We start from the raw sequence: 8123 nt of genomic DNA on the forward strand, positions 1-8123 counted from the left end.
GAGCACCGTGGGCAGCCACAGAATGAAAAAACTAGAGCTGCGATCGGTGCGTACTGCCCCCCTTACCCGATGGGAAAGGGCAATGAGTTGAGGGGAAAACTCGCCCCTCGTTTTTAAAGCGAAACTTTTTTTGTGTCTTCCTTCTTTGTTCCCTCTGCTGCTGTCAGGCACGCCGCGTCGAGGTAGGGAGAGGGGGATTGTCCATGCGTGTGTATACATGACAGGAATTAGTCAGAGAGGAAAGGCTACGCTAGAAAGTCGTTTTCACCCCACCGCGTCGAATGTGCACAATGCCCCCTGTAGCTCCTTGGGCGTGACCACATTAACCTCTTGACAGCTATAATTATCCGTGACTTGCCTCAGCAGCGTTCCACAAACACCAGCGCTTCTCTTTCTACTAAGCTGTGAGTCCGGAGGGCACGTAGGTAGAACTGTAGGGAGAAGAGGCAGTTCCTATAGAAGGGACGAGGGGGGGGGGGGGGGGGGTGAGGTACCGTGAGAAGGCAAAAAGACGGCGGTTTCGGGGAAAGTGAATAAGCTCAAGTTCAAGGTACAGTAGAGTAGGTTCCAACTATTTCTGAAAAATGAACACTGTGCAGATATGTCAAGGGGAAAAGGCAGTAATTATAGTGACTGGGCCCGGCCCTTTAACATCTACCCTGCAGTGACGGGGCCCGGCTGTATTGAACATTCATTCTGTTATGCTCAAATCAACTAAACATATTGCCCTTTGAGGTAATGTCTGAGCATAAAACAGCTATCTACGTAAACAGCTGTTGTGAAACGCAATAGTGCTTTCCCTGTGTCCACATTTTTGTCATCGTCACATGCTACCGGAAGTACTGCCACCGGAAATTTTAGCCTGCCTCCTGTACATAATGCATGTGAATTTGTTGGAGTTATGACGTGGAACAACATACCATCCAAAATAAATGAAACAAAATTTCGGGAAAGCACTAAAATCATATTTATTTGGTATGAACCACTGGTTTGGTGCCTGTATTCTTGCTTGGCGTTCTTTTCTTTGCGGTGTGATAATTTATGTAATTGCTGATAATTTTCTTGCATAATGTACAAAAAAAATTATTATTTCATGTTTTTTATGTGCTAATGTGTTGCATTCATCCTGTGTACTTGCAAAAATATCCAGGAAGGCTCCCGCGTGGCCTCTTTATTTAGCGCCGATAGCCAAAACATTGCCGAGAGAGAGAGAGAGAGAAAGGCAAAGGAAAGACAGGGAGGTTAACCAGAGATTATTTCCGGTTGGCTACCCTGTACTGGGGGAGGGGAAAGGGGATGCAATAGGTGAGAAAGAAAGAAGGATAAAAAAAGGGGAAAAAAAAAAAACCTAAGCACACACACGCACGTACACACGAACTATTTCTGTGGGCACTGTCACGCAACCCGCAAAGGCATTCCTAGTCTTACGCAGTGTCACCGTACAGTCCTGCGCCACACAGTGTACTGTCACAATTTGTCAGAAAGTCCCGTGTCTTTCAAGTATCGCAGCAGCGCCTTCATAGCGGATCGCGCTGATGTTCGCGTAGGCCAGGTTCCAAGGATCTTGCTTTCTGTCATTGGGCGCTTGTCCAGTTTGTCTAAGGTGGCTGAGAGGACAGTTCTTTGTGGGTTAAAACGAGAGCACTGACAAAGAAGGTGCTCGATCGTTTCGTTGCACCCGCAGAAGTCACACAGTGGGCTGTTGGCCATTCCGATAAGGAAAGAGTAGGCATTTGAAAATGCTACTCCAAGCCATAGACGGATAAGAAGGGTGCAGTCACGTCGTGGAAGCTCGGGCGGAATATGGAGCTGTAAATTAGGGTCCAGTGTATGGAGGCGTGCACTTGTGAAATCGGATGAATTCCACTGGGCTAATGTCAGGTCACGCGCAAGTGCGGCAAGTTTTTTCGCTGCGTCGGCTCTCGAAAGAGGAATGGCAACGGAGTTGACGCCGTCATGGGCAGATCGGGCAGCTGCGTCTGCTCGATCATTGCCATGTATGCCACAGTGACTAGGCAACCACTGATATATTATATCGTGTCCTTCGTCAACTAGTCGATGGTGGACTTCTCTGATCTCTGCGGCGAGCTGCTCATGTGATCCATGGCGCAGTGCTGAGAGTACACTCTGCAGGGCTGCCTTGGAATCACAGAAGATTGACCATGCGTGGGATGGTTCCTCCTTAATAAAATGAAGAGCCGCACGCATGGCTACCAGTTCAGCAGCTGTCGTTGAGGATACATGTGACGTCTTTAGCTGTATCTTGACGGATCTTCTTGGTATCACCACAGCGGCAGCTGCGCTTGCAGATGTGACTGAACCGTCGATGTAAACGTGTACGCGGCCACTGTGCACCTCATGTAAAAGTTCTAACGTGGCCTGCTTAAGGGCAAACGATGGCATGTTGGCTTTCTTCATGATTCCTGGGATGGTGAGGCGTATGTCAGGTCTGTGCAGGCACCATAAAGGTAAGGATGGTCTTGCTGCAGGCATGTAGTTCGATGGCAGTGAGTTACGATTGGCATCAATTAAACGACTGAAAGTTGTGTGTGGCCTTTCTGTGGGTAGAGCGGCAAGATGGTGAGAAGGTAATCGGGCAACGTGCCGAATATGCGCCCTGAGAGCGTCGGTTGCCAAGTACGTTGATATTGGGTGATCTCGAGCTATGACAATCGTTGCCGCTGTAGACGCACACCTCGGAAGACCGAGACACGTCCTTAGGGCTTGAGCTTGTAGTCCCTGGAGTATACGCAGGTTTGTTTTGCAGGTGTTCCCAATCACAGGGAGGCTGTATCTTGCGAAACCGAGGAACAAGGCGTTATACAGCTGCAGCATTGACCACACCGAAGTGCCCCATGACTTTCCGCCGAGAAATTTGAGGAGATGTATTATTGTCAATAATCTCTTCTTCAAGTATGAAACATGCGGGCTCCATGATAGGTCTCGGTCAATAATTACCCCTAAAAAGCGGTGTTTCCGTGCATTTGCTACTGCTTGCCCATTGACCTTTACACTGTAACGCTGCATTTCCTTCCGAGTGAATGTAACAAGGCAGCATTTCTCTGAAGACAGCTCTACGTTCTGTTTCCGCAAGTACAGAGATGTTATCGTAGCTGCCTTTTGTAGCCGTGCTCGTACCTGCAGTCGTGTTACGGCAGACGCCCAAATGCAGATATCGTCGGCATATATTGATACCTTAACTGTGTTGGGCAAGCATCCCTTATGAAAATATGAGATGAGTTTCACATGAAAGTCTGACGAGTTTTGACATCACAGCCATTAGAGTTTCTGATGAGTTTCTTTGGAATTTTCTGATGTATTCCTAATGTCATTCTAAAACATATTGGCCACCGTCTTTCTGTAGAATTCTTGACGAGTGTTTTTCTTGTGAGCATGAAATGTCTTCCTAATGTGCGCTCCAAAGCAGTTTTCTTGTGACTTTCTCACGTCTTCCTAACGAATCTCTAATGAGCTTATACATTAGACTGCTGGTGCTCATATTACTGCTATAACAAAATTGGCCACCACGTGTGGTAACATTTTCTCATGTGTCCCAATGGCAGTCAGACCTTATTTAAAGCTGTTACCTGTGCGTGACTGTCTTTGGTGCTACATATATGCAGCCTGTATGCATGTATGTCCAGCGACGATGCAGCACTTTTGACATGTACATGGGCCCTACATATGCTGCATGTTAGACATTACTCAACGAAAGAAATTTAACAAGAACATTTATTGGGCATATCAATGCTTCCTTAAATGCAGAAGAAGGTTAAATGAAAGGAAAACACAGTATCAGTCCGGTTACGGATGTGATATCTTCCTTTCATTTAATCTCGCTACTTATCATTGAGGAGAGGCTGTTCTTGAGGTGGAGTGTCGTCATCTTGAAGTAAGTGCACGTATACCCTGCATGGTAGAAAGGACAGAAAATTAACAAAACTTGGCAATCAACCACAGAAATACACGCCGTATCACTTGCTGCAGAACGATCTGGAGATGTTATAGCTAGTTCTGCAAAACATTTATGTGGTGTCGGTTCACACAAAGTTGAGGAACCACTGTGTGGCCTTTGGGTGCAGCAGTACCTACAGTAAGCAGAAATTGCTCTTGGCTGTACAAATGTGCAACATGGATCAGCTGTGGCATGTGTACATGTGAACAGCTTCAGCTATATCGGTTTCCACTTGACAAAGGACGGCAGTGTCTGTGGATTGCTAGCGTGAATGACAAAATCTCACTAATTACTTGGCATAGAAATGAGCGTAGGAGTGTTTGTGTACGGGCAACCCAATGCATCCCAGAGACATCCAAGTGCCAGTCGTTATAGAATATTTGCATCAGCTACGGTCACAGTTCTCACACATTCCAAGCCTACTATGTCATGCATGTGTTGGCCTCCTGAATGATGGCATATATACCATTCAAGAAATACACCACACCATGTCTGGGTCTTTTTATCATTTACACCCGAGCACTGCTTTCAGAGGGAGGGCACAAGTTGAAAAACAAATGCGTATAAGCATGATAAACAAGCTTGCATAAAAATAATTTAATAAATAAGCATAGTGGTTGCTATCCGACGTCATTAGAGAGTATTCCTCTTTGTCATGCAATCATAATGAGCGTTGGCTGACACACGTCCCATTTTTGGATGTGATATTCCTCACTGATTTTGTTATACCAATCGGTTGCCATAGGCGAACGAAACAGATAAACAATCTAAATCCAGGGCACAGCTTGTCATGTCAATGCATGGTCAAATGGGACGAGCACACTGGTCCTTTGAGTGAATTATGGTGCTCTCCTAGGCGCATGCTGAGGCACTGGCTAGTCACCGTGCCCGATGTACATTGGACCAAATATGCATGTGATCAAAAGAATAGCCTACATTAACCCTGAAAGATACGAGACAAATTTTGGGTATCTAACTAAGCAAGCCTCCAATGCCTGGGTGCCTTTGTCAATTCACTTGTGGACTGCAATGCACATATATTTCCAGCAAAAATAAATTAGGCAGCATATGCACAACAGTCGTGTTTTATGGTCTCCCTTCCCTCGCTGCGCAAATTTTGTCCTGAAATGTTACATGAACTGATTGAATTGAAAATTGAATCGAGAAAGGCAAGGAGGCAAGCGAGGCTTGCTTGGTTAAAGGTAGCACCAAATTTGTCCAGTGCGTGTCAGAGGCACTGTACTGTATTCCTTTCACATGTGGTCAAATGTACATAGCGCAGACTGGCTGGTGCCTAAATATGTACCTATGAGATCACCATATTTCACTCAAAAGACCAGTATGCTCGTCAGACTTGGCCACACATATCCGCAATGGGGCTTCAGGCCGGATTAGGATTGTTTATCTGTTTTCACCCATGGCTGAAAATTGGCAAGAGAAATCAGTCAGGCACACCACATAAGTAACAGTAAGTGTGAGCCAGCCCCCATTATCAATGCATGAAGAAAGGCATCCTTTGTACATTACAAGGGATAGAAATTAGTCTGTGCCTATTTACTTACTTCTTTTTATGCAAACACCATTTATCATGATTTTATGCCTTTGTATTATAACTTCTGCCATCCCTCTCAAATTAACTGGTGCACAACACAAGTGCACATCCAGTGCTATTTTTGTTAGTCCTTCCAACAACTTAAACAGTCAGTTGTTAGCCAAGGTCATGTTGCATAGTCTCCCTTCCCTCGCTGCGTAAATTTTGTCCTGAAAAGTTACATGAACTGATTGGCAAATTCAAATGGACACTACAAGTTTCGCCGAGTGGATACAGCTGGTTCTCAGAAATGCACAAAAGCAGTGATGGGTATCTGTTGGCATCCTGGAGTGTGTGCGAACTAGCTGTGACATTGCTGCAGTAGACACACTCACAACTGCTACAATGCCTACCAGCATGAATAGGGGCAACTTGCAAAGAAAAGAATACGAAGAAAGTGAGAGAAAAAATAGAAAGCTTACCAGAAAGCACCTCACTACTTAAGAAACTGCAGCACAATGAATACTGGCCTTCCTATTTCATTTCAAGAAATTCGAGTTCATCAAATGTGTATTTGCCAGTGACAGTTATTCTGAGAACAAGACAGACATAATTGTAAACATCAATGTTAAACAATGGTATGCACACTGCGTGCTTAGACCTTCGAGATATATGGCACACTACACTTCGAATTCTTACATGGACAAAAACAGCACATGTGTGTATCATAAGCAGAAAGGAAAACAGGGAAATATATGCTACAGCATAAGAAACAGTTCCAAACAAATAAAACCAAAATAAAAAAGGAACCTACTGTGTAATAGGCAAAAATAAAGTGGACTTGCAGCCAAGCAATTGATGCGAGAAAAATACTAAACGTCAGGACATGCGAGGTGTAGTTTTAACAGAACAAGATAACGTGTGCATAATGTCTACAAACACAAATAAGCAGCAAGTGGAATAAAGTTGCACAAATATTTAGCCTATTTAGCAAGATGCATTAAGTAATATGTCGATACACTTATCCACTAATGATACCGAGATCCTACTTTTGTGAACACGTACACTTAAAGCATACCTGACATGTCCATCCAGATTACACGCCGTGCTGCTGCAGCCATTGCCACGGATTATGTGGACACTGTTGTGGGTCACGGCTTCACCACTACAAAGAGAATTGGGTGTTAACTTATAGCTGTGGCACAATAAGACTATCACATCGTGAACACATGCAAGGAGCATGTAAAAACAGTCCCGAAAACAATGCTTGCACTGGTGCAGGGTGGCAACAGAGCACAAAGTCGAAGTCACTGATGAATGTCACGATAACAGGGACCCCTTCAACAAGGCAAAATTTCACACGCAGCAGCAGCAGCGCATTACATGAATGTTTGTTTACATAACGATTCTAGAGTTTCTTTCATGACTTTAAGTAACTATCCCTTGTAATGTTTACTTACGTCAAAGTTATGGCAACACCCCTTCAAAACAAACCTGTACCAGTAGCACGCTGTGATTGCTTACATTTCTTTTTTCCTAATACTGCTCGTAAATCGAAAACCTTGTAAGCAGACATTATCTACAACGACGAATCATTTATAAGCGAGGAAACGTCGTAGCAGTAAGAATCGGTCAAGAGGTAGATGAGTCGTTATCATGCGACTTCAGCAGAAAAGCGGGAGCTCACGCACAAGCGCACATGATGAACACGATTATTTCCGAACGTAATCTTTCTCATCAGAAGAAAACGCTTATCAAGATTTTCAATTCTGCATTATGGCAATAAATTCGCGCAACTAAACTCTGACACCCAGCAAGCATCGGCATAGGTTTCACTGTTGTCGTGGGAGTTCTCTTTCCTACGTTCGCAAGGCACCCTATGCCCACACGAGAAGCACGCACAACACGTGTGTAGTTAGCAAGCACGGTTACTCACCTTTTGAATGGCACGACGCGGTCGAAAAGCGCCCTCCAAGTTGCCGGTGCTTCGATGTTACTCCCAGCAGATATGTCGGTGCATAGTGGACGAGCAGTGGCACGCTAACAACACGCATTAATTCTTCGCGACGTCCACCTAACTTTCCACGACAACCAGAGACAAAGGGAACGCACTCCACGGCATGAACATCGTTGGTCCACATTTGGCTGGCGCGCCACGCACACGGCGAGTTTGCAGCGAGACACAAGCTGTCTGTGGCACTTATGCGCACGCGAACTAAGTCACATTTCGTTACAGCAAACACAAAAACACACGATCAAACAAGCACATGGTTGCAGCTCGCACACCCGACCGACTCGTAAACAGAGCGACAGGCTGATTGGATTGGATTGGATTGGAAACGGGGCGGTGGGTGGCGCCACCAACAGGTCGGTTGGGGCCAGCCAATGTCTCGGCTAGCGTCATCTGAGGATTTGTGCGGCTGCCTAATTGCGCAGAGCTGTTGCAAGACAAACAGAATCACAGATAAGTCTATATTGTAAGCTATAGTTTGGCATAGAAAGAAATTCTATAACGCATTTTCAATTTGAATCGCTTCTGCTATCTGCAGCCAGCAAAAGCATGGCCTTCGAGATCTGAAAATGTTAACCCTATAGAAAACCGTTGCGGTGACGTTATTCGAACGATTTTCACTTCGG

The 8123-nt window shown here is 45.1% G+C and overlaps 1 long non-coding RNA gene across 1 annotated transcript; it reads right to left on the bottom strand.

Annotated features, from left to right (window-relative positions):
• Positions 1-3714: 3714 nt before the first annotated feature.
• LOC129382153 (uncharacterized) lies at positions 3715-7783 on the bottom strand. The gene is made up of 3 exons (XR_008610242.1): positions 7423-7783; positions 6565-6651; positions 3715-3909 (listed from the first exon to the last, which is right to left on the bottom strand). It is a non-coding gene; the product is annotated as an uncharacterized lncRNA (long non-coding RNA).
• Between the last annotated feature and the right edge of the window lie 340 nt (positions 7784-8123).

This window comes from Dermacentor andersoni, chromosome 3 (genome assembly GCF_023375885.2).
Source record: "Dermacentor andersoni chromosome 3, qqDerAnde1_hic_scaffold, whole genome shotgun sequence".
Taxonomy (NCBI): domain Eukaryota; kingdom Metazoa; phylum Arthropoda; class Arachnida; order Ixodida; family Ixodidae; genus Dermacentor; species Dermacentor andersoni.